General features: G+C 36.8%; 1 long non-coding RNA gene across 1 annotated transcript; it reads left to right on the top strand.

Annotated features, from left to right (window-relative positions):
- Positions 1-1,115: 1,115 nt before the first annotated feature.
- LOC100939591 (uncharacterized) lies at positions 1,116-19,843 on the top strand. The gene is made up of 4 exons (XR_008525882.2): positions 1,116-1,865; positions 9,713-9,766; positions 13,273-13,450; positions 19,362-19,843. It is a non-coding gene; the product is annotated as an uncharacterized LOC100939591 (long non-coding RNA).
- Positions 19,844-26,815: the final 6,972 nt, after the last annotated feature.

The following is a 26,815-nucleotide window of genomic DNA, read 5'->3' on the forward strand; positions in this document are numbered from 1 at the left end:
ACTTCTGGAAATCTTCCTTTTGCCTCCGTTCCACCTTAATGGCCATTAGGAAATGGCCGTCATTGTATCAGGGGAGCTGCAAAAACCAGTCCCTTGCTACTTTCTGGAGGATATTGCATTCTGGCTATGAAAGTAAAATGCTCATAATATTTATTTATGATTATAAACAAAAACAATCATTCATGGCCTTTACCAACATTAATATTTTAACATATCACTTGCTATTCTCATGTTCTATTCATTTTTAAAACAGAAATTTTGCTACATGCAACCATCATGGGAAATGGTCTTACAAATATGAAAGTTTGAAATAATGAACAGAATTAACACATATAATTTAGTGTTTGGGTGTCATTCAATACTTTTTTATTAATCCATGAGACAAGTCTGTTCACAGTATAGTCACAGAGGTTGTCATATTGTAATAATAGATCTATAACATTAAGAAAACTATAAGAGATGTCCATTAAAAATATCTCCTTATACGTATTTTTACATTACATCATCAGCTTGTTTATGAACAAGGACACAAATCAAAATAATGATAGATTGTCCAGATTAGCTTAATCTGTGCTTGATAATAGAATGTCTTTCATTTATTCATCATTCGTTCATTTATTCATTCAACAAATGTTACTTAAATGTTCACGCTGTGTCAGGGACTATGCTAGGAGCTTAAAATTCATCAGTGAATAAAATCCTCCATCTTTGTTCTTGGGGAATTTACCTTCTAATGAATTCTTCATTTTTACTCCCCAAGGTAGTTTAAGTAATAGAAATTTTCATTAGCTTTTCAGTAATTCTGAGTCCAAGAGGCACAAGGCACAAGAAATCTAGTCCGAGAAGCACTGGTTACACCAATGTCATAAAGCAAGCTAATAATTCTCGCTGGATGGCTGCCTTTTGTTTTACTTTAAAAGTTATCAATTGAAAATTTATTTTAGGAGATAATTTTACATAAGTGTGGCCCATTGATTGGAATATTGCTTTTTGAATAATGACACTGATGTATTACAGAGGCTAAAAACTGAAAAATCCACTAATTTTCTGTTTGGTCTTGTAAGCAGACTCTGTGGCTACTGAACTCTGCTTTCAACTGGGAGGTGGTTCACAGATAAGGCTTCCATTGGACACATCACATAATGGATTTTCTCCCCAAGTATGTTGCCTATCACCAGGCCTGTCAAAGGTGGATGCACATAGACCAAATCCAGTGGAACGACTTTTTCCTTTGTAATTTACCTTCTGTGGAAGGTAGGTAGGATGTCCTCCAAAGATGCCCACATCCTAATTCATGGAACCTATGACTATGTTATGTTACACAACAAAATGGACTTTCTGATGTAATTAAGAAGAGAGACAATCCTAATCACACAAGTCCTTAAAAGCTGAGAACTTCCTCCTGCTGGGGACAGGACAGATGAGGCAGAAGGGGAAGTTAGGGAGGTTTGAAGAGTGAGAAGAACTTCTGCAGTGGCTGACTTGGAAGATGAAGGAGGCTATGAACCAGGGAATGGGGGCAGCCTCTAGAGGCTGAGAACCTGCTGACGCCCAGCCACAACCACTAAGGAAATGAAGACTTCAATTCCACAACTGCATGCAACTAAATTCAGCCAACAACCTGAATAAGTCTAAAAGAGGCTTCTCCAGAGCCTCCGGATAAGAGGCCAGGCTGGCGACACCTTGATTTTGACCTTGTGAGACCTAGAGCAGAGAAACCAGCCAAGACTACTCAGACTTCTGATCTACAAAACTGTGAGACTGTAAATTTATGTTGTATTAAGCCACTAATTGTGTGGGAATTTGTTACAGGAGCAATAGAAAATGAATACACCTTCTGATGTAGTTTAATCAGTTGACATTAGGTAAGTCTTCAGTCATGCTTCTTTTCAGAAATAAATACATAAATTATCATATCCTGGGGGTTTGTGTATTAACATTTTACGTTATGTCAATAAGTGATATTTCTGATAATTTGGCACTTACAGATGTGCCTGTATTTCCTAAGTGTTTTATTAAACATTCCTTATTCACTAAGTGTTGACCCTGGTTAAAATATATATAATACTTGAAAGTGCTGCTGTTTGGTGTTCTTTCTGTGCCAGACTCCTCCCGTCTGTAATATGGAGATTTATTTACAATGGCGAGAGCTGCTATGGGGCCATCCATAATAACACAGAAGTCTTGGCTGACAAACACCAGAAGAAGCTGTCTGGAAGGTTTGAATAAATAAACCTGGGTGAGAAGTATACAGTTATTGTGCATCACCAATGAATGAATCAGGTTGAGTTCCATCTGCCTCACCTAAAACTTCCTTAAGTGAGTGACAAGCATAGTATAAATCAGAAAACCGAGCCATCAAGAAGGTTGCCTTGACCAACGACTCAAATCACATTAAGCAGAACCAGAAGAGAACTTTACACCTGTATCTTCAGCTCCACAGTAAAACTCAATGACACGATGAATGCCATTTAATCTGTATGATTTCACCATGAAATCTAAACCATCATTTGAAAGGCTGCTGAATGTGGTACCAGTGGCACACTTTGTGCCTAACTCTCTTAACTTTTTGCTCATTTGATAGCCATGCAACTCTAGAAATCTGATTTTAAAACAATTACCTTGGGTTCCAGGGAATAATTACTTTAATGATCTTTTAAATATTTTTCCCCTAAGAGTTGACCTTGCTGTAAATTCTTTATTGCCTATTTATATGGTGACAGGGGATTAGGCAGACACTGTTCTTGAGTCTTTACTGAGCTAAAGGAAAGTGGCGAATAGATGGCCTAAAAGGATCATGGGGAAATGTTTAAGGGGGAATTGAAAATTCAGTATTTTCACAAGCTACAAAAACATCCAAAGTCAATGATAAAAACAGGCATATTATGGCAAATTAGCAGTAGAGGGAAACAGAAAATGTCATTTTCTGAATGAGGACTTACAGTGGGAAGCTGTCCTTTAACTACTATATATATTTTAAAATAATTTTATTGATATATGAAAACTAATTTAGAAACCACATTAATAAATTAATAAAATTATTAAAATGATGGTACTCCATGAATTTTTAACAAGCATATTCCCTATGTTACACTTACAAGAAATTTTTTTTGATAACGCAAGGTCATAATTTGCAAAATATTTGGCACTCTTGTTTGTTTTCTGCTTCACTATCTTTGAGTCTGTGACAAGTAGCTGATGGTAAACCTCATAAGATTTGTAGTTATATCTGAAGACACTATCCAAGACATTTGAACTTATGCAAAAAGACTATTTTCACCCTTAATATTAAAAAGCTGAGATGCATCCCAGGAGGCAGCTATCATTCATATACATGGAAGCTCTTACTAATTGTAAGTTACTATGGCAAAAGAGTAAGAGGGCACTATTCATTTACAGAAAACAAGAGATATTGAGTCTGATAAATTCAAATGGCTATGCCCATTGTGTAGTTGAAGACAACAAGTAGAGAGTTTGGGTGATGGAAAATGAAAATATGTTATTATAATATGCTAATAGCATTCCATCTCCAGTCCACAAGCATTTCTTGAGCACTCACTTTCTGCTAGGCCCTGGGAAAATGCTAATCTATTTAGCACTTTTCCATTTACAAAGTACTTGATATACTTTGGCTTATTTGACACACTCATAAACACTTGGAAGTGGAAAAGGTATTATTAATAGTGCCACTTAAACAAAGAGAAGACATGTCCATGTAAATGGTAGAGATGGAAATCATAAGGACAAAGTGTGAACCAAAACAAAAGAAAAGTAGATTGTTCACTATGTATAAGACCCAAAGAAGCATAGCATGATGTGTTGAGGAATCATAAACCAATAAATGATGAATAGACTTTGAAATAGCAATCAATCTTCTAAATTATATAACATTTAACCACAATTAATGCACAAGGCTTTTATGGGACAATCTTTAAAGCCTCCTCAATTAAATAAAACAATGCTTGAAAAAATAAAATTGTATGATACGTTTGTGAATGGCAAAGCTTAACACTTCAAAGACACAAATTCTTACCAAATTAATCCAAAAATTCAATACAATTCCAATAGACATTTCACCAGGATATTTTGAAGAATTTGACAAACTTAACTCTGAAATTTAGTAGCCAAGAATCACTAAATAAGTCTTGAAAAGAAGATTCACTCTTGAATCCCCATGTGGATTCACCATATTGGTAACAAAGGGGTGCCCCTCTTCATCTCTAATGCAGCAAGCGTGAGTGGGTCAGTCCCTAGGTGCTGCACTCTGAAATGCTTTACCATGTTGGTGCATTTGTGCCTGAGAATAGGCTTGCTCCTACTCAAGCATTAAACATGGTGGGAATAGTAGGGCAAGCCCAATACTGGAGGACATGAAAGGCTTCTAATAGGCAGCTTTGGCTCCAGGACTCTCCAATAACCTTACCAAACTCTCCTTAAAACTGCACGGCAGCCCAAGAGGCTTTTGGCAACCTTTCTTCTTTCCTTCCATCGCCTCTCCACCCGAGGTCAGACTGGCATGATGGTCTGATGACTCCCCTAGCTCCCAGCCCTCTCTCCATCTTTGTGTCTGCTTCTTATAGGACTCAGACTTAACAATTATTTTAAAAAATAATCACTGAGGCACTAGCACAGAAACAAACAGACTCATAAAGTAGAATGGATAGCCCAGAAATTAATCTGCTTATTGTACTTTATATATAATAAAAGATGATACCACAAATTAGTGGGGAAAAATAGATTGCTAATTGAATGTGTTGAGGGAAAGTATTTCCATATAGGGGGAAAAGTAAGATTAGGTGCCTTCTGCATATTGCATACAAAAATAAATTTCAAATTAAATAAAAAACTAAATGTGAAAGGAAAAATTGTGATTCTGTGGTGGGAAAGGCTTTTACAAAAAGTACCCCCAGAGTCTCAATCATAAGAAAATAATTGATACATTAAAATTAAGGATTAAATACATAGGTGACAGATTTGGTAAAGATAATGATAATACATGTAAAAAGAGATCAATATCAGAATGTATAAGAAACTTCTGCAAATTAAAATAAAAGAGGAAGGAAGCGAGAGAGAGAAAGGAAGGAAGGGAGGGAGGGAGAAGAAAAAAGAAGAGACTGAGGGAGAGAAAGAATGAAAGAGAATAGGTAAAGTAAATGAATTGGAATGTTACAGAAGGGGAAATTCAAATGGCTAATGAGGTAAAATTTTACACCCATCGAATTGAATAAACTAAAAAAAAAAAATAAGCAACACGGAGTTTTAGAAAGATTATGTGGAAACAGGAACTCTCCTGCACTGCTGGTTGAAATGTAAGCTAGCCTTCCAGAAAGCAATCTGACAGCACCTAATAAAACCACGTAAACATATAACCTACGATCAGTCAATACCCCTTTTGAGCATATTTCTCCAGCATACACAGACATGTTTGAAGATACTTACCACAGTAATGTTGGTGGAAGAAGGCAGTTGGAAGCTAGGTAAAGGTCCAAAACCTAGGGAAATGGATAAGTGGCTGATGAATTTTAGATAATAATGAATAGTACCAATGTGGCTACATTTTGAAATCATAAGCTTGAGAGAATAAAGTTAGAAGTAGAAAGAGAAGTATTACACAATATCATTTATATGAATTAAGAGCACACACACACACACACACACAATTGCTCAATAACACTGTATTGTGTGAGGATCATTACATAGCCAAAGGTATATATTACACCATGAAAGAGGGTGCCCATGGGGGGCTGGAATAGCAGTGGGGATCTGGAGTAAAGCGGAAAAAAATAAAATATGGGAAAGTTGTACAGACCAATGCTGATGGATGCCATGGAAGGGCAGCCTTTTTACTTCCCTCTTCCAAAGTCAATTCATATTTCCAATCATTATAACACGCAAATCTAGAAATTCAACAAAACCCAAATTTTAATGTTAGAGTGGCTCTGGATTAGTTTTCCACTGTTGACAACAAATTATGACAAATTTAGCAGCTAAAAGCAACATACATTTATTGACTGATGGTCTGCAGGAGTCTGGCCATGAGTTTAGCTGGATCTCTGCTTAAGGTGTCACCAGGCTAAAATCAAGGTATTAGCCATGAACATGATTTTTGTCTAAGCCTCATGACTCTCTTTCAAGCTCACTGAATGTTGGCACAATTCAGTTTCTGGTGACATATGACTGAAGTCCCCAGCTCCTGGAGACCATTTGCCATTTCCTGTCATGTGATTCCTCTGCACATCACAGAAGTTTGCTCCTTCAAGGCCAGTAGGCGCTTCTCTGGCTGCTACTTTGAGTCTCTTTTATTTTATTATTATTATTTTTGAGACGGAGTGGCCCTATCGCCCTGCCTGGAGCACAGTGGTGTGATCTCGGCTCACTGCAACCTCCGCCTCCCAGGTTCAAGCAAGTCTCATGCCTCAGCCTCCTGAGTAGCTGGGATTACAGGTATGCCGTACCACGCCCAGCTAATTTTTCTATTTTTATTAGAGACGGGGTTTTGCCACATTGGCCAGGCTGGTCTCAAACTCCTGATCTCAGGTGATCCACCTGCCTCGGCCTCCCAAAGTACTGGGATTACAGGCATGAGCCACCATGCCTGGCTGAGTCTGTTTTAAAGGGCTCAACTGATTAGGTCAGTCTCACCCAGCATAACCTCTCTTTTGACTATCTCAAAGTCAACTGATTAGTGACTTTAATTCACCTACAAAATCTCTTTACCTTTGCCACATAACATAACCTAATCACAGGAGTGACAGGTGATCCTTTTGAGATAGCAGGGCAAATATTCAGCTGCATATTTGGCAAATATTCGTGGCATACCTACTATGTGCCCCATACCAACTAAACAATTGGGTATAAGGCAGATAAAATATTAATAAAATAAAATACAGTCCTTGGTCTTAAGAAACTCATTTTAGTGGTGAGAAAAGATGTGCACTCATTTAATTAAAACGAAAAATAAAATAAGTGGTTAGAGTTTGAATTTTTGGCACCATATTGCTTGAGTTCTGGCTCTATTTCATAGCAGATGTATAACTTTGGATATATATTTGTTATAGGAGGAAGAATATATATACATATATATACACTTATTATGCGAGGAAGGAAGAGGGAATAAGAGAGATAGGGAGGGAGAGAAAAAGGGAAGGAAATGGAAAAACTTACAGAGTTTTTGTCTTGATCAATGAGTTAGATATAAAAAGCTTAGAAAAGCATCTGACACAGTGAGAAATCAATAAATCTCAGCTCAGATAACAGAGGCAACTGTAAGGTCTTATGGGAGCATGGAAGAGCAGACAATGGTAGCATTTTACAGATGAAAAAAATGAGACTCAGCAGACAATGCTTCTCTGCATTCACACAATTAGTAAGTAACAGAACCAGGAACAGAAATGAATTAACCCTGATCTGCAGTAGTTGAAAGCACCCTACTTAGTAAATAAGGGCCCAGGTAAGATCAGGCTGAAGACCAGCCAAGGACTTTGAGGAGGATGGAAGCTATTTCATGTGGATGCAATGACCTCTACACTATTCCTTCACTATGTAACTTTGATTCTCTAAGTGTTGGCATGATGATTATAATAAAAATAAGTCTCATAGTTATGAAAAACTGTGAGGCCAACAATAATTTTCAAAAATATGAACTCAAATAATTCTTAAAAAAACCTATAAATGACTTTCATACGAGCCTTCTCAAATCCTTTTCCAGGGAAATCAGTGGATAACAATTTTATTAGTTCAACAAATATTCGTAAGTGCTCTGTTTGCCACACTATATAAATTTTGCTAAATTGTATAAAAAACTTGTTAAATCACCAGGCGCAGTGGCTCGAGCCTGTAATCCCAGCACTTTGGAAGGCCAAGGCAGAAGGATTGTTTGAGGCTAGAAGTTCAAGACCAGCCTGGTCAACATAGCGAGACGCCCTCCCTACAATTATTTTTTTTTAATTAGCTGGGTATGGTATGTGTGCATGTAGTCCCAGCTACTCAAGAGGCTGAGAAAAGAGGATCACCTGAACCCAGTAGTTTGAGGCTGCGGTGAGCTATGATTGTGCCACTGCACTCCAGTCTGGGCAACAGAGCAAGACCCTTGTGTCCAAAAAACAAAACAAAAACAAAAACTTGCTAAATAAGCTGAAAAAAAAAAAAAGCCAGAACATTTTATAATGAGCCACTACTATATACCAGATAGTGTAGATACAAAATGAATAAGACAAATTTATAGCATCTCTGGGCAGGGAAAAAATTTCAACTATTCCTCAAACTGGGGCATCTGCTGTGGAATAACAAGATTCTAGAGGGATTTCTGGTTGCTTTGAGCAGCAGAACAGCCTGCAACTGATTAACTCTCCTCACCTGTGCCTGTCATGGCCCACACTGAAATGAAAAGTTATTACTCAGTATTTTCTGGGATTAGTTTGAGAATCTGTTTATCCTGAACAGTAGATAGAAAAGAATTGCTACGAGATAGTGAAGTTTGATCAGCTTAATAAAATCAGCAGGGCAATTCAATTCCACCCACCAGGCAAACTTTCAAATTCACATTCAAATTAATAATAGTGTTGTTCAGTTAAAAGATGCTTTGATCCAAAGAATTCCCAGGGCTTTGCAAATTTAGGTGATTGATGTTCAAGAGTGGGGTTTACAGGCAGCTGTTTGAAGTAGGAGAACAGCCTGGTAGTGCCTTCTATCAAAAGCAGAGTTATACTCTAAAACGTTTCATTGTGTCATGGTGAAAACAGCGTTTGAGAATACAAAATCAGGACCTTGTGACCAAGTTTATGTTCTTAAAATTAAACAATTAAAAAATTATTTGACTAAGCATTAGTCAAATAAAGAGGGATCAGTGAATTCTAATACACCTTAAATTTTATAATTAAATTGGTATAGTATGCTAATTTCTATACTATTTTGCTCACCATAAACTTTCACCCCAAATGAAATATGACTAAAGTTGTATTTTTTAAACACACATATATATTTTTTTCTTTATCTGATGTCCCATTCAAATATCTAGTTAAATGTTCTAGATATTTATTCATCACAACAACTGAGACTCTTTTGAGAATGAAAGGGGGCACTTTTAATAATTACACTAAGGGAACAGGTGTCAACTGGAGACGTCCCCAGCAAACCAGGACATATGGCCAACCTATGATTAGTGCTTTTTCAAGTTACAACAGTTGTTGACTCCTGCATTCTGGGCCATACTTCTCATCTCTCTGAATCCCACCTCCCTTCATCTTGTACTTTCTCTTTCAGTGCTTTCTATGTGAGATCTCTTTATCCTCCCCCATTTATTCAATAACTAGTTAATGAGCATGTTCCACCTGTCAGATATTATTCTAGTAGATGGAGACACAAATTTGGCCCTGGGTCTCTAGATGCTTATATTCCAGCCCGAGTTGGGAGCACACTTTAACTAGTTATATAATTAGGTATTTTATAACAATTTTGAAGCATGCTACAAAGGTGAATCACACAGTGCCTGGGAGCATATAATCTGTCCTGCCTGGAAAGTCAGAGAAACCTCTTTCTTTACAGATGCCGTCTTAATAAAATTCTAGGGACTGTGTTTATTATTCCTCATCTCTATCAATTGTTAAAACTATATTTTTTCCTGCTATCATCTTCTTCTGCCTCCCTTCTTTTTTTATTATTTTAATTAACATTTCTGGTCTTCAGTTTCTTTTTTTCTACTAATATTGTATAGGGGTGACACCAAGATGTGCTACACCGAACCCGACTTCTGCATGTTTAAGACAAGGTATGCAAAATTAAATGAATCTACACTCCAGTTTTGTGAATAATAATTCACAGATACACAATATAATGCAATAAGAGATGGCTGTGCTACCTGATTAGATGCCTGATTAGGTACCAGTGGACAAGTTTGCCAAGGAGGAGTCCAAAAATCTTGCCTTAGTCAATACATGATTAACTTGCTTCCCTTCAGTACTTGCCTGTTCTTTATTTCATGCCTCTTCTTGACTCTTCCCTTAAACGTCAGCATTCCCTAAGATTCTGTCCTTTGCCTTCTTCTAATTTTTTTGCTTTGGAAAGCGCTTCCACCTCCATGGCTTAAGCCACCACTTCCATACAGATGGCTCTGGAAACTTTTTCTTCTGCTCTCTAGGGAGTTCTCTACAAAGAACGATCCTGCATTTGCAGCTGTGTGCAGGACAGTGTCACAGCTCAAGCCACTGGCACTGCCTAGCTCATGCCACCATAATCTTTCATCTTGATTATTGCAAAAACCTTCTGACTGGTTTCCCTGTCTCCAGCCTTGCTCCTACCCAAATCAATTTTGCCTCTATGCCACAGCAAACGTGATCTTTCTAAACTGCTTGTTATTGTGCTAACCCTCTTCTTAACACTCTTCCCTAGCTCACTGTTGTTCCTTATTTAAAACCCAAGCTCTTAATAGAAACTGACCCTATCTGCATAACCTGGCCTCTGTTTTTCCCTCTAGACTTGCCAACAACCACTTCCCACCTTATATATAGAGAGCACTCCCTGCTCTATAACGCATGTTGTCTCTTGACTCTAAGCCACCACACATGCTCTTTCTTCTTCTGAGACATGCTCTTTTCCTCTCCTGACTTTCACTCATCCCTCAGGCCCCAGCTCCTTAGGAGCTTTCCTAGATTTCCAAGTCTGAGTCAGGTGCTCTTACTATGTGCTTTCTCACAGCACCCTCTACCCTTGTTATCACAGCCCCGTTTTATTCTTGCCTTTAGCTTACTCACTTTCTCCACTTGGCTGTGAAATACAGTATGGGATGTAAATACTTCTATAGAATGGGAAGACTGAACACTCAATAGCTGTTAGTGTCTTGTAAAGGTCTTAACAAGTGGTTAAACTTTGGTATGAGGGATGAGAAGTCCACAGAAGGAAAAGCATTAGCAAAGATGTGTCTAGAGATTGGAAAATGCAAGGCAAATGTAGTTATTAAATCATACAGAGTGAAATATACACTCAGATAGGAAAATAATGGGAGCCAAGGCTTGAAGAGCTAATCCTTGAATGCCAGATTGAGACATTTAGTATTTTTTCCCAACATTTGCTGGACATTAGATTTACCTGGGGAACTCTTATCAAAACACCAATACCTGGGCTCCACCTTCAGAGATACTGATTGAATTATCCAAGAAAGAGACTCAGACAAAAGCATTTAAAAAAAGCTTTCTAGGCTAGAATTGAGAATCATGACTCTAGGAGACAATGGAAACTTTGGAAGTTTTTGAGTATAATCTAGTATATATTAAATTTGTAATAAAAAATGTGTCAAATGAATGTTGATGTCGCACATACCAGATACCTTTGTTATTGGTTTTCAGAAATTTTTCATGTTTTATAAGAATATGTTTATTCATTAAAAAAATGCCTCAATGACTTTATTCCCCTTTGTTACAGGTAATGTGTAAGAGTCCACAAAAGTCACTTAATTATCTCATGCTTTAAATTTTATTTTTTCTTTCCTTGTGCGTAAACACAATTGTTTTAAACATGATTTGAACTGTTTTTTTTTTTTCCAGAATGTGCATCTTTATTTTTCCTGAATATTTCTATTGTCTAAATACCTTAGGTAAAATTTACTGCTTCTATGGATGGCCTAAAAGTTCTGGCAATGAAAGAAGTAAAGTGTGAATGTATCCTTAATACCAGCTATTCAGATGTCTTCATCAATTATTATGTGAAGTCTTTCCAGTTCTATCCTAAACTGTAGAAACTCTTCCAGTTAAACTACAGAGCATGATAAGAGTTTCGTAACATGCTGCCTCCAAGAAGTAATTTCATTGTACCAAATTCATTTTCACTTTTAATAATCTTGATTTGATCCTGTATCACTAATAGAGGCTTTAAAAACAATTTATATATTTACTAGACACTATGAGGTTCATGATGCTCTTAGTTTTTACAAATAATAAATATGTATATACATTTTTTTACAAATAATAAATGTGTACATACAGATTTTTCCTGCTGTTATCTGTACATACACATTTATTATTTATTATTTTCAAAAATGAAACATTACTTTTTACACATTTATTGTTTGTAAAAAAATGTGTGGTAATGTCAGAATTCCTTACTGTTAACAATTATTTCTAAGAAGGTCTAAAGTTTTTATTCTAGGACTTGAAGGGGACGTTAGCTATATTATATACTACTTTTCTCAAACTTAGTTCTCAACTCAATATACTGTATTTGACAGGCAAACACAGGTATTATATCATGATAAAACAACAGTGGTGCAATTATTTCTTAGATTGAAAGAGATGCAATCATTGCACTATTGCAAGAGTAAAGAAAAAAAAAAAGACTTGTCATTATCCAATGTATTAACAGAGTTCTAATCCCACTTAAAGAAGAATTTTGTTTTTCTGAGGAATTCCAGTATTTATGCTCCTGTGAAGCATTTTCTAATATTTGACTCTTTAGTTAGGGGCCAGGAAATATTTTTTTTCTAAGTGAGAAGGAAATTGGTTATAAGCAAATTAATTTGGGGAAATAGTAAGATTTCAAACTCTCATATTTTCATCAGATACCACATTTTTCTGGAGTTCTAGCTATCCTTTGTTCTTATATTTCCAAAACATCTAGTAAATTAAAAAATGCAATGGGAAACTTTAAGCCCACAGCCCAGCCCTTGATAAATAATCAAACAACAATTGAGTATTTATGCTTGCACTGCAATAGAAAGGTTAGAGTTCACTGAAAAATGCTCTTAATTTAAGAATTGTAGTTGTTCCATACAATCATAAATAAAAGAAGTAATTATAAACTTTGGGGGAAAGAACTAAAAATGTTTTTGAGAAAAATATGGCTTTCCAATCTAATTGAAAGTAAGGGAAATTTTTTTTTTTTGCCTTGTAATGTATGATTATATATAGTTGTGTGTGACTGGTGAATGATGTCTAAAGAGGTTGCTCAAGGTTACAGGAAAAACCCTAAGGAATTCTTGCAGCAACATCCTGAAATAAGAGCTCCTGCGTAATAGATTCACTGTGGTTTCCTTAGTGAAGCGAGCCTTCTGTGAACACACAATCCTTAACTGTACAGGATCAGGAGGAGAATTGAGTCATGCATTGGAATGCTTTTAGCTTTGGTTTACCCCTCTGTTTAAAGAAGAGAGTTATGAGATTTGCTTAATTTGATCGTTTTCCTCTTTCCTTTGGTAATCTCCCTCCTGTATTATAAGATATATAATGCTTCCTTCACACTTCAAATGAAAGTTGAAATGATTTTTTCATGCACACTATGTTGTAGATGAAGGTCAAAAATTTACATCAGGGACCTGAATGTGTAGCATATACAACTGAGTGTTGAAAGAAGACAAAATTATTTTCATCATGAAGAATATGTGCTCAGTAAGAATCAGAATGTTCAATTGTGTGAAGGTGGGAGATGGGAAGATTGGTATTATGGCCTTGGATCCAGAAATCAGGTATTTATCCAAAATTTTCTCTATAGTTTTCACCTATCACCTATTCATTTAACCTCTTTACCATAATTTTTTATTTTAATTAAGAGTCAGTAATCTTTTTGTGCTGCTAGATAAGAGCCTTGACATTTTAAAGGCAGATATTTTTCTCATATTAGGTTCTAGATATAGTGTATGACAGTGGGACTCCTAGTGGGATTTTCTTGAGTTCTTAGCACCTGTTAAAGATGCTTATAATAAAAGAATAAAAGATGAAAAATCAAAGAAATGTTTGAAGAGGTATCCTGGGGGGCTTGATCTATTGGTTATTAAAAATGTAATACAGGGCCATATTAACAAGGCAGAGTGGTTTAGATTCAAGAATCAAAAGGCAGATTCAAGAAATAGGAAAAAAAACTAGAAACAAATCCTAATTGTCATAAGTATTTTCTATATGACAACAGTACCACTGCAAATAACAATAAGCAAACAAATAAACAAAACTCCAATAAACCAAATAAAATCATTAAATAAAAATACAATTGAAAAATCAAATAAATTACAAAGATATATAATGAATGCTGCTGTAACAGTGGATTAAATAAACTATGTTCAAAGATTATAACCAAACACATTTCAGATAAATTAAAAATTAATGTCAAAAAATAAAATGATACATAATTTATATAAATAATAATATAATTCCAGATTTCAGAAAAAAAAAGAAGTAATCACTAAAGAAGAAAAAAATCAACATAAAAAGCCCAAACTGTGATACATTAAATCCTTTCATAAGCAAAATTAAGGGATCAGCAATAAACTTGAAAAGTATCTTCAGAAAAATGACAAAGGGTTATGTCATTAAATACAGCTCATGCCAACCAGTAAGTTTGCCAATAAGAAAGAGGTCCAAGTGCTTGTAAATAAGAGTTCACAGATGAGGAAAATATATGTGACTAATAAATATAATAAAACATGTTACCAACTTAAAATGAGATATCACTTTGTCTGCTGGATTAGTGGGGACAAGGGGAGGTACAACGGGATTTCACACATCCTCCATTCCACCCGCCAGCCCAACCCTATACTAGAGGGGTTTGCTCACCCAACCTCCCTTCTGAGACCATAGTCTGAGAATAATAGAAAGAATAAAAGATAAAAAATCAAAGAAATGCTTGAAGAGGTATTCTGGGGGGCTTGCTTTACTGGTTATTAAAAATATAATACAGAGCTACAATAACAAGCTACTCTTCAAGTACAGGGAAGAGACAGAGAACAAGTATCATGTTATAAGAGCAGGTTAATTGCTGTGTTAATGTTTTGCTGTGAGCCTGGGTCTGGAGGAACTGTTTCTCTTGATTCCCTCCTATTTTGCAAGATTGCAATGCTACTGGAGATCCCTCTTTACCCCAGGACTAGGATGGAGAGAAAAAAATAAAACTGAGATAGTGGGAAAGGGAGGATGACTCTCTAATGTCTGTCTGAGATAGCCTCAGTATGCACAGTTGGTCATTTAGAAGGAAAGTAAAGAAGTGTTTTGTATCATGCTATGAGCCACATGTGTATGTCAGGTTGTCTAATCCGAAGATGTTCTTTTGAGAAGTGGATTACTTCTGAGTAGTTGGTTATATTAGCAGAACTTGTCCAAAATAGTAATGCAGGATGTAAATGAGAGAATATTGAGATAGTCACTCTAATACTGACACTGATGACCATTTTAATTGATACAAGCTTTCTATAAAGCATTTAAAGTACCAAGAGTCTTACATTTTTAAAAATATATTCTTTGACCCCCAACTACATTTCTTAGTATTACTCATTGACCAAACTTTTGAAAAGCACCACTTTATGACAGACAAAGGAGATGATAGATATAGCAATTAACTAGGCAGGCCAGGTATTTGTTCTTATGGTACTTTCATTCTAGTGGGGCCAGGAGAGAATAGACAATAACCATGTACATAAACAAATAAGTAAGATATTATAGAAAGTGACACATAGAGTGAAGAAAATAAATTGGAGTAATATGTTAAAGAGTGACCAGAGTTTGTCAGGGACACTGTCTTTGAAGAGGTGAGGTATTAGTGAGGGTTCTCCAGAAAAACAACCAGTAGGATGTATATACATTTTAACAGTGTGTGTATACATCTCTCTAGATAGATAGACAGACAGATAGATACATAGATAGATAGTTACATATTTATGTACCTACATATGTGTGCATGTAGAGAGAGAGAAACAAAGACAGAGAAAGGTTTATTTTAAGAAATTGACTCTGGTGGTGGGTGCCTGTAGTCCCAGCTACTCTGGAGGCTGAGGCAGGAGAATGGCGTGAACCCAGGAGACGGAGCTTGCACTGAGCCGAGATCACGCCACTGCACTCCAGCCTGGGCGACAGAGCGAGACTCCGTTTAAAGAAAAAAATAAAAGAAATTGACTCACATGATTGTGGGAGCAGGCAAGTCTGAAATCTGCAGGGAAGACCAGCAGGCTGGAAACCCAAAGAATGAGTGATCTTGCACTACTGCATCTAAAATCAGTCTGCAGGTAGAATTTCTTCTTCTTCGGGGACCTCAGTCTTTTCTATTAAGGTCTTCAACTGTTGGATGAGCCTCACTCATATTATGGAGAATAAGATGCTTTACTCAAAGTCTACTGACTTAAATGCTAATCACATCTAAAATTTGTCTTCACAGCAATGAAGACCAAGCAAGTTGGTCTTGCTCTTATTTGACCAAGCAAGTGAGCACTGTAGCCTACCCAAGTTGACTCATCAAATTAATTACCACAGGTGATATCTCAGCTGATAATCGAATAACAATATGTAACCAGCCATGTGTGGTCCTGGTGGAAGAGATGCAAAGGCTCTAAAGCAGAAGAGTGTGCAGTGGGAACAAAAAGACCCAGTGTGCTGGGTCCCAGTGATGTGCTGCGGCCTGTTCATATTGCCTCTAAAAGCTGATTACAAACATCTCTTTTCAATTGCATGGTCAGTGACATCACGCTGGTAGCTTGAAATCAGTAAGGATTTATACCAGAGGAGTATGTACACCAGAGTAATCAGCAAATGCTACAAACCAGGACTTTTATTCCTCCCACTTTTTAACATTTACCAGCAAAGTACTGATGGGAAGAGCGCAAGGGGTAGGCATGGGCCTTAGATGGCACATCTAAAAACTTAGCTCTCAGTCTCAGTGTGATGATTGACATTTTCAAGTCATATTACAAGTCAAAACAATTCATATTGCAGTGTACTCTTGAACAGGCTTCATAGGGCGGCAGAATTTCAAGTAGGAAAGCTAATGAGAAGATTACTGAAGCAGTCTAGAGACGAGATGATGAAGACTACACTAGAGTGTGGCAGGCACCAGGAGAGATAAAAAGCTTTGAAGGGCACATTTTGAATGGGGTGCTGATAGCTCTTGGAAGGAGGAAGCTGCAATGAGAGAAATTAAGAATGACCCATGGATTATTGACCTAAGCAAATGGGCCTACCCATGTTGGGGGTTCTTTTATGACATGGGAACATTTGGGAGGGAGAATTTCAACAGGGAAATGTGACAGGGGAATCAGTTGTTGCTGTGGCCCCATTGACTTTGAGATGCCTCCTAGATTTTGAAATGCCTGAAGCCATTAAGGAAGAAGTTTTATATGTGAGCTTATGTTTGGAACTCAGTGGAAAGGTCAGGACCGGAGATGTAAATTTGGGAATCATCTCCATACAAAGACTAACTTTCCTAAGGAAATAATCAGAAATTCAGACAGACTAATAGGTTAAAATAAAAGAAGGACACAGAAATGTATATGCTAAATGGCTGAATAAGGAAGATATATTGACATAATTAGTCAATAAGCCATAATTCCACTTGCTGTAGCTAGTGTAATTATGAGTAATTTAAATTTTTTGTCCTTTAGATATTCACCACAACAAATAAGTTATTCTTAAAATTAGAAGAAAACAATCTTGTTTTAAAAGAAATATAAAAACATTAGATTTGTTAATGATAACATTAAAATATCTAAGTAGCTAAAAATTTTATTTAGCCACTGGTTAAACTGTTTCTTTGACTTAAAGAGCTTATAGTTATGTAAGCACACCCTTTTTTACTTGTCTTTCCCATTATTAAAATAATACATGTATGTTACAGATACATTTGAAAAGATAAAAGAATAAAGAGAAATAATTTTTACATATTATTGAATATTTAGTTTTCTTGATCCAATTTTATCTACTTTTTTGTGATATGCTACTATCATTTTATATCTTATTTATATCTTATATCTATCTTTTTGTATCTTATATCTTATAAAATCTATGTTATTACTCCCTTAACAGTGCATTTTTATCAGAAGTTAAAAAAGGTTCACTACTTCACATGGTTTTATGTCTTGTGATAGTGCTCTATAATGTTTAGCCTCTATGATACTGCTGCAGTATAGTGTTTCACTGGAATTTTTCATTTTCACTTCAATGCCATAAAACTGCAACCTCAAATTTATTGCAATATTTACATATATGACAGCTGTTAAAACTTCAGTAGTTGAAATACACTTAGGGAATAGTTACTGGGGCTAATGTGTGTATACACACACACACACACACACACTTTCATGTAAGTTATTTATTGTAATGTTGAACTTTTATTCCCTTGTGGTGAATAAAAGGACATAAGTGTTGATATTTATGTTATAAAGTTACCTGCTTCCCTTACTTCATTCATGAATTTCTTTATTCATATCAATACTTACTGAAAAGTTTATAAAGAACCTACTATGTGCCAAGCAGTGAGCAAAACACAGCAAAGTTTGGGAGACGGACACATAAGTGGAAAAACAGTATTGCCATATGGCAAGAACTGTTGAAAGGGTATAATCAACATAGTTTGGAATCACACAGGGGAATGGGAGAAGGTGACCCTTGAGCTGGGTGTTAGAGGATGAATGAGCATTTACCAGGCAGAATAAATAGCATTTGCACCTGCATGGAGCTATGAAAGGAGAAAGAATGATTGAGGCAGGAAATAAAGTGCAAAAAGGAGGTTTGGACCAGCTTGTGATGGGTCTTGTGTGCCAAGCTAAGGAATTTGTATTACATATTGCAGGTCATGGAAGTCAACAGAGACTGCTTTGCATTGGAGACTGTCAGAATCAGTCTGGGCTGGAAAGAACATTCTGCAACAACGTGAGGAAAGATTAGACTGGAAAGAAAACTGGTAATAGGAGCACTAGGGATAGGCTGAGTTCAGTGCAAAAGATAAGGAGGGCTGAAAGCTTTGGCAGTCTCTGAGGATGGCAAGAAAGAAGACAATTTGATTGGCAAAAATGACAACATTTAGTGAAATGATTAAAGCAAGAACAGGATGTAGAAGAAAGAAGATAGGAAATATAATTTTAAAAAGAAGGTTGGGTGTGAAAATTAGAGGGTCTGGAAAGTAACTTGAAGAAAGGTTAGAATCAAACAATTTTTTAAAGGGTAAGTAAAATTTGAGATTGGTCTAAATTGAGACCAATGTGTTAGAAATAATGTTTTATTATTTCCTGGGTTGAGATAGGAGATAAAAAGGGGCTGATAAGAGGTCTACTTTCATGTAGACTACATAGGTGCTCAGAAAGAAAGAGAAATGGGAATTTACTTAGTTTTTTATTTTTAATTTTTTGGGCACATAGCAGGTGTATATGTTTATAGGATACATGAGATGTTTTGACACAGGCATGCAAATGTGAAATAAGCAAATCTTGGAGATGGGGTATTCATCTCCTCAAGCATTTGTCCTTTGAGTTACAAACATTCCAGGTACACTTTTTAAGTTATTTTAAAATGTACAATAAGTTTATTATTGACTATAATCACCCTGTTGTTTTATCAACTAGTAGGTCTTATTCATTCTTTCCAAGTTTTTTTGGTACCCATTAACCATTCCCACCTCTCCCCTAGTCTTCCACTATGGGAAATGAGAATTTAAAGATGATCAGAAGACAGTTGGGAGCAGAGTGAGAATAAGAACCCTCAACTGCTGTCTCACCTTTCAGATCACAAAGAAGTTTTTTACAATGAGCAGAACACTCAACCTGAAAGCAGAATGGATTGTCACTGCAGCGTGGCAGTGGAATGGTGCTTGATGTTGGCAAAGGAAACATGTACTTCTAGACTGGACAGTTTTCCCTTAGTTTACAGTTTCCAAATAGAGACATCACTTTAAAATAACATGGAGAACATACATGGATGTACTGAATGAAGAATAAAGTCTGTGTTGCAGTCCTGGCTCCATCTACTTTTACAAATATGGCTTTGGACAAATCACCTAACTTTTACTTTTGAGAATTTAAACTTATCATGTATAAAATGATATTGCTAATATGTTTGCTGCCTACCCCATTGGTTTTTGTGAGTAATAAATGATAATGCTAAGAAAAAGGCATTGAGAATTATAACTCACTATTCAAATGCAAGTTATTTATGTGGTTATTGTCGTTATTATTAACACTTTCACTCGGTTAAAACCTTAGAACCAAAAAAATCTGAGAACTTGCTTACTATTAATAACTGTCTTATTTGATTTAGGCACTCAAGAAAGTATCAGCTCACATGACTGAGTTTCATCAATTCCAAGTTGTACATTGAGAATCATGATAAAGATCGGGAATATGAGACTTTAGGCATAATTCTTTTTCATCACCATCTGGCTATTTCTACTTCTCCAGTCCTAACTTCTAACCTGATCTAAATTGCAAAGTAGAAAATTTCAAGGAAGCCTTCTTTGGGTTCCATACTCTGCTTTTATGCCTCTACATAAAGAAAGGGAAACAGAAAAAAAAAAAAAAAAGAGTGGACCTCACATTCATACACAACTTCCTCCCAACAATTTCGTTAGTAGAGCCTGGGAAGTCCTACTTGAACCAACCCTGCTCCCTCCACTGGTTCTGCGCCACCTGATTACCTCCATGCCATGCTCCCTTGTATCTCAATACTGCTCATAGGTCACCTCATCAGAGACACCTTCCCTGATTACAGCATACGAAATTACAAAACAAGCCTGATCTCGTTCCATTGTCCTTGCTCTGTTTCACAACCCTCAATCACCAGCAGATGTAGAATATACTTATTTGTTTCTTATCTGTCCCCTCTCCCACCCATGTAAGCACCACAGGAATCAGACTTGGTTTTCCATTGTAACCCCTGAGCCTGCCACATGGAAAGTATTCAATAAATCATTGTTGAACAAAGGAATGAATGCATCTGTGAATGGATATATTAATTTAAAATGTCCTGGTCCTTAGAAGGATTTTCAAAATTTGAAAATATGAAGTGGTGTGAGGACTATTGCTCAAGGTTAAAAGAAAGGAGAAAGAATGCATCACTCAGACAATTGATGGGCTTTGAAGGAAGAGAGTAGGAGGAACAGGAACAGCACAGCAGGTAAAATGACAGATTCTAGGGTGACCAACTCATTGTGCAGGATCTAGACATTTTCCAGTTATAGGACTGAAAATCCCTTATCCTATGCAACTCCTCAGTGCCAGGCAAACCAGAACTGTTTGTCGCCCTGAATCTTAGGGTCAAGTATTCCCTAAGTATTAGAATTCCTTATGCACATTTATTAGCAGTGAGACCTTGGGCAAGACAAACTGTCCCTGATTTTAGTTTCTTATTTGTAATTGGGGCTAGAAATACCTGGTTCAAAAGTTTGTAGATATTTCTTTTAAAACACTCTATATAAAACGCTTAACACGTTGCCTGGTATGAAATGTGTGCTGGATAAACAGCAAGGCAGTATTATTAAAGTGCTTGGTTGATAATTGGCACTCAATAAATGTCAGCTTAAAAAGTAAGGTAGATGCTAATTCCTGAGTGTTTGTGTGACATGGATAATGCCTTTTAATAATAGAATTACACTATTTCAAAAGGTATAATAAAGAGTCTTCATGATGAAATTTTAATACTGCATTTGCCTTTCTGCTCTCAAAGTACTTATAATATCTTCATCCAGAAGAAAAGCATTTTTGTTTTTTATAGTGTTCATTATTTTTTTTAAAAAAAACTATGTAGTGTAGTAAAACGTAAAAAGTAAGACTTTTATGAACATTTATAAAGTTTTATACATTCTAAAACATAACGTAAATACATTTTGCTTGCCAGTATCAATAATTTATTCAAAGTCTTTCAAATAAGGCTAGCATAGGCTGGAAATATCATATTTTAGGAAAACATAATTCTTCTCATCAACAAAAACAAATGTTCCAACTAGTTTTATGAAATAAAAGCCTTTAAAATAGTCACTTGCAGTTGATTTGAAAAAACGTCCTCTTGTCTGTTTCTGTTAATGCTCACATGAGTTTTACTAGTTGCAACTGAAATCACAAAAACTAGGGCTTGATGCTTAACTGGCAAGAAGCCAGGATAATGAAATTAATAACATATGCTGAAGAACCCATTTGTAACAATTTTTTCATTACAAAAAAATGAGGCAGCTCAAAGCTACTGACAGGGCTTTCTCCCCCTTCCCCCAACTCTTTATTTTCTTTTGCCTGTAGTATGTCTGTATGTTAAAGCTGATAGTTCTTAGTTACTCTCACAATTCACATGACTTCAAGATTTAAACAATCCTGTAGCTGAAAGGCAGAAAGTTTATTTTGTTGTTGTTTTTGTAAGCCTTTATTTTTTAGGTCACAGTTTGGTTCTCTGTCTCTGCCAACCAGCAACACTCTGCAGTTCAGAGCCGAGCCCTGTGCTAGGGATACTTTTAAACACAAGGTCTTGGTTGCTTTAGCTGATCTCACCTGTCAGCAGCCTGACATGGAACTCTTCTGCATGTAACTCTTGAATCACAAAGGCCGTACCCAAAGGTATGTGCATCTGATTTAGAAAAGAACCCTCTGTTGAGAAGTGTCTGTTCATATAAGTACCCTAAAACTTAAAGTATAATAATAATAGAAAAATAAAATAAAATAAATTGCTAAAAGGAAAAAAAAAAAAAAGAACCCTCTGAAGCCATCTCTCAGAACTTCTTCACCTTCACTTTATGCACATCTCTAGAAAGACTGGTAACCTAATTTGCAAATGTAATAAATTACAGACAGCAAATTAGAAGGAAAGAAACAAGCAACTGAAAGAAGCAAAAAGAGCAACTGAGAGCTAAGCAGGAGTTGGAGAAATGCTGAAATCAGGCATAGGAAAAAATACAGCACTCTCTGTCATCACTGGGTGAAGAACTTGTATCAACTCTACAGTTTTAGGGGGCACCACAGGATTTCAGCAATTGTGAGGCTCTAAATTACTGGTGTGTTGTGATAGGGGTTCACATAGATAAGCTTGAGTCGTAAGGAAAGATCAGGTGCCATATTCACTGTTGAAGAACATGGGCTAGATTGTCATGCATTTCTTCATAGTTGTTCAAATAAAGGATAGATAGATGATAGATAGATAGATAGATAGATAGATAGATAGATAGATAGATAGTTCGATCTACAGCAACTCATATATTATAAATGTGTTTGTGTGATTGTCTGTGCATAGAAGTGCCTCATTATTGGAGTGTTCAGGTTACACACCAATAATGGATCTCTCTGAGCAGTGGGCTAGAGGAGAAGAAGAAAAGAGGGTCTTTACTTCAAATAATTCTGTTTTGTTGACATTTTCAAAATGAGCATGTTTATTTTTTAATAATAAAAATATTTAAATATATTCAAGGAAGGCTAAATCACAGCTGCGTTCTTACCCACGTACACTTTATCGGTCAGCCCATAAGTCAGCAAGATCTTGAGGCACAGGGTCAATATTCATTCTTCCTACCACACATATATTGAACCTTTGCACTCTACTATACCCCTGCAGGATATCCCTGTTTTATACGCAGAAAGGATAAATCAGATCTCATTCTTTCTCTCAACAAACTAATAAATGAGTAAGAAGCTGAGAGGATAATAAAATGTGATGTGAGCAATGTGGGGAAGTGGGGGGTGGGGGGAGAAAGACTTAGAACACGTGGCCTTGAAGCCCAGACAGGGGTGCAGCCAAGGGGATGCCAGGAGGCCAGTGAGAGGAGGCAAGGCAGCCTCAGAGAACGACGAGAAAGGGCACGAAGAGCCTTGCCAAAGCCCTGATGAGAAGAGACTGAAGACAAACTGCAGTGATATTAGAATGTTAGAGAGATCAGAGCCATCCCCATCGTGGGACCTTGTTTGGGGGCCTCGTTTGTTCCATTTAGAATAGCTTTAATGAACACAGATGTCGCAAAAAGCCTTCCATTGTGTATCTCTGTGTTTGTCTCTGCTCCTACCCACTCCTCTTCTTTGTGGCCCAACTCTGTCTGCTACTCTGAGACACTGGAGCCCTTGAAGACAACACCAAGCTAATGCAAGGCACAGACACATTTAACAACTGCTCTTGTAATAAACAACTTCTTTAGAAAACATTGTAACTTGTAAAGGGTCTACTTTGTAAACTCCACCAAGAACCTTGCATGTAGAACACTAAATATTGGTCTCTTCATCATAAACTATTCTTTGTCTTTTGAATTCAGGAATAAGCAATGACAAAATTCAAGCAAAGATTATTTCTAATCAAAGAAGAAAGCCACAGCATTTGGTTTAAGGGTCTTAATGTGTCTGTCACTCTATTTCAAAGATAAAAAGGACAGCAACAAACTGGTATCAAAGGCATGCCGTCTTCTTGAAGATTCTTCCTACACTCCACTGACTTATATGAGTTTATATGACTGTATTGGGTGAGTGGAGGTGGAGGGAGAAGTGATATTTAGTTGAAGGTTGTCATAATATTGGGTAGTTGACCTGGTCATTATCTCTAATTCAGAGAGGAACATGATGCATTTGAGCTCTGCAGCACAAATTAAAAACAGCATTTCGTAAGTGCTGTTCACTGCAGTGACAAAAGACTACACATTACATTAAAAAGTTCTTTTGGAGGGCATATGAAAGCTTTACTGAGAACACATGGCTGATTTCAGCAAAAAAGTAGGTGTGACAGGAGAAGAAAATCACAGCTGTGTGTGTGAATGTACAGATGGGAACACAGAGAAGCTGAAAGACATAAAAGTCAGTGAGCTGGGCATCCAGAATTAGTGAAGGGAGGACAGGAAAACTGAGAGTGTGATAAACAATGTAGTGGTGGGCAAACAAGTTAGAGACACTGAATGTCACAACATGTAACTGACAGAAAAGTGTTACAGCAAACAGGGACATTGGCTGTGTATTACACACAAAATACAAACGGAAAGAGCAATCTATGGCACAGGCCATGGTGTTCTGAGGCTATAAAACCCCAAATTGCTAAAAGATATCCATAAGGTTTTCAGAAATCATAAGAGAAAATTAAAACCTTACTAAGTTTTAAAGCTGTTGTGAAAGAAAAGGGACATTTACTGTTGACTTGAACAGAATGCAATAATGATAAGTCTGAGATAAGAAACTATTATTGACTCTAATCAAGAATTCTGACAAACCAGAATACATCTAAACACTGTAAAGATGAGGAAAAAGCGCAGATTTTTCTATCACTCTATTCAATAGCACTCTATGTCAACCAGTACAAAACCACTGTAGGAGGGGAGGATATTACAGAAAAGAAACAGCATAAAATATGGCCAAAACCAAGAAAACCTGGGCTACCTTTTAATATTTTTATATTCAGTACTAACAAACACAATATGATGTGCCAGGCACTCTTCACGGTACTCTAAAAATGTCAAATCATGGAACCCACACTGCAGCCCTATAAGACAGTTACACTGTGAGTATCATTCCCAGATGAAATGGATGGATAAATAAACTGAAACCCCAAGAGTCTAAGTATCTTTTTCAAAATAATCAGCTAGTAAGAGACAGAGCAGGTTGGAACCCAGTGTCTGTGCTTTCAACCTCTCTATTATATTTACTAACTTTTGCCTTCAGCCATAACATCCAACACAACCTGGAAGACTAGCACATTCTTCGCATTCAAACACATGTGACATAATAATCACTACTATAGATTGAAGCTAGCCTTCTCCAATGATCACCCAATTGTTAAACTATCCTTATTTAAATACATTTATCTTTTTCTTTTATTTTCTTCATTCACAAAGCAAGCATTTACTGTCTATTAGATATATAGTTGTGTATATATGTGTGTATATACACACATATATACACATATACATATACAGACATATATACTTAGCTCCATGAGAAAAACAAAAATTGTGGCATATAGTCTGCTAGGATCTAAATGTTTGGGTCCCCACAAAACTCATATGATAAAAGGTAATCACCAATATGATGGTGTTAGGAAATGGAGCCTTTGGGAGGTAATTGAATCATGAGAACAATAGGATTTGTGCCCTTATAAAAAAGGCCCCAGAGAGCCACCTTACCTCTTCCACCATGTGAGGACAAAGCAACAAAGCACCATCTATGACCCAGAAAGCAGACCCTACCAGATACAGAATCTGCCAGACTGTTGATCTTGGACTTCCCAGCCTCCAGAACTCTGGGAACATCATTTCTGTTGTGTATAAAATATCCAGTCTTAGTCCATTATAGGAGTCCAAATGGACTAATACATAGTCCCTACTTTCAAGAGCAATACACTAATTGAAGAAGGATAATTGCTATAAAAAATGATCACAGTATTTCAGTGGCTTCTCACAATAAAACATTGCTCTTCCTATTCTAGTGAAGATTTCAGGGGGAGGGAAGCAAAAATAGAGGAGCTCTATAACCAATCTGGAACATGCAGCTTCTCCATCATGAGCTCTGCCCTTCTCAGGAGTCATCTCCATTCAGCAGGTGGTGGGGAAAGAAAAGTGGATGACATCTGGGAGGTTTGTAAGTGCCAGGCTGGGGGAAGGAACCTGGTTTCTGCTCCCATTCCATTGGCCAGCTCTTGGGTGCATGGTCACACCTGATGGGAAAGTGGAGCCCCAGAAGAGCCAGGAAACCTCTGCCTCTGTCCAAAGTTAAGAAAAGATTCTGCTAGTCTTTACCTTTGGTGCAAACCTCTGTATCAGTCTCAATTAGAGAGGGAAAATAGAATCTGCTCTAAGATGTTCAAGTGGGAAGGGATTTAACAGAGGAGATCAAAGATTAACAAAATCATTGTAAGAGCAGGGTGCACAAAAGTCAAGGAAACCGCTGCTACTCTTCAGGAAATGGGGAAGGGCAGGAATGTCAGGGAACCACCACTCATGGCCTGATGGACTGTAGTTCTGAAGTAGGGTTGTTTCCAGGAAATGGGAGCAAAATTATCAGACCTGTCCTCTGCTGAAGCCCATGTGATTTCCCTCCATCATGGGAGCCCTTATGGCCCTTCTTCCCTTCTGCCATGTAACTTAAACAGGCAACACTGATTTGCAGACCTCCAATGGGAACCCAGTAGCCAGGACATCTGGGTAA

Source organism: Pongo abelii, chromosome 5 (assembly GCF_028885655.2).
Source record: "Pongo abelii isolate AG06213 chromosome 5, NHGRI_mPonAbe1-v2.0_pri, whole genome shotgun sequence".
Taxonomy (NCBI): Eukaryota; Metazoa; Chordata; class Mammalia; order Primates; family Hominidae; genus Pongo; species Pongo abelii.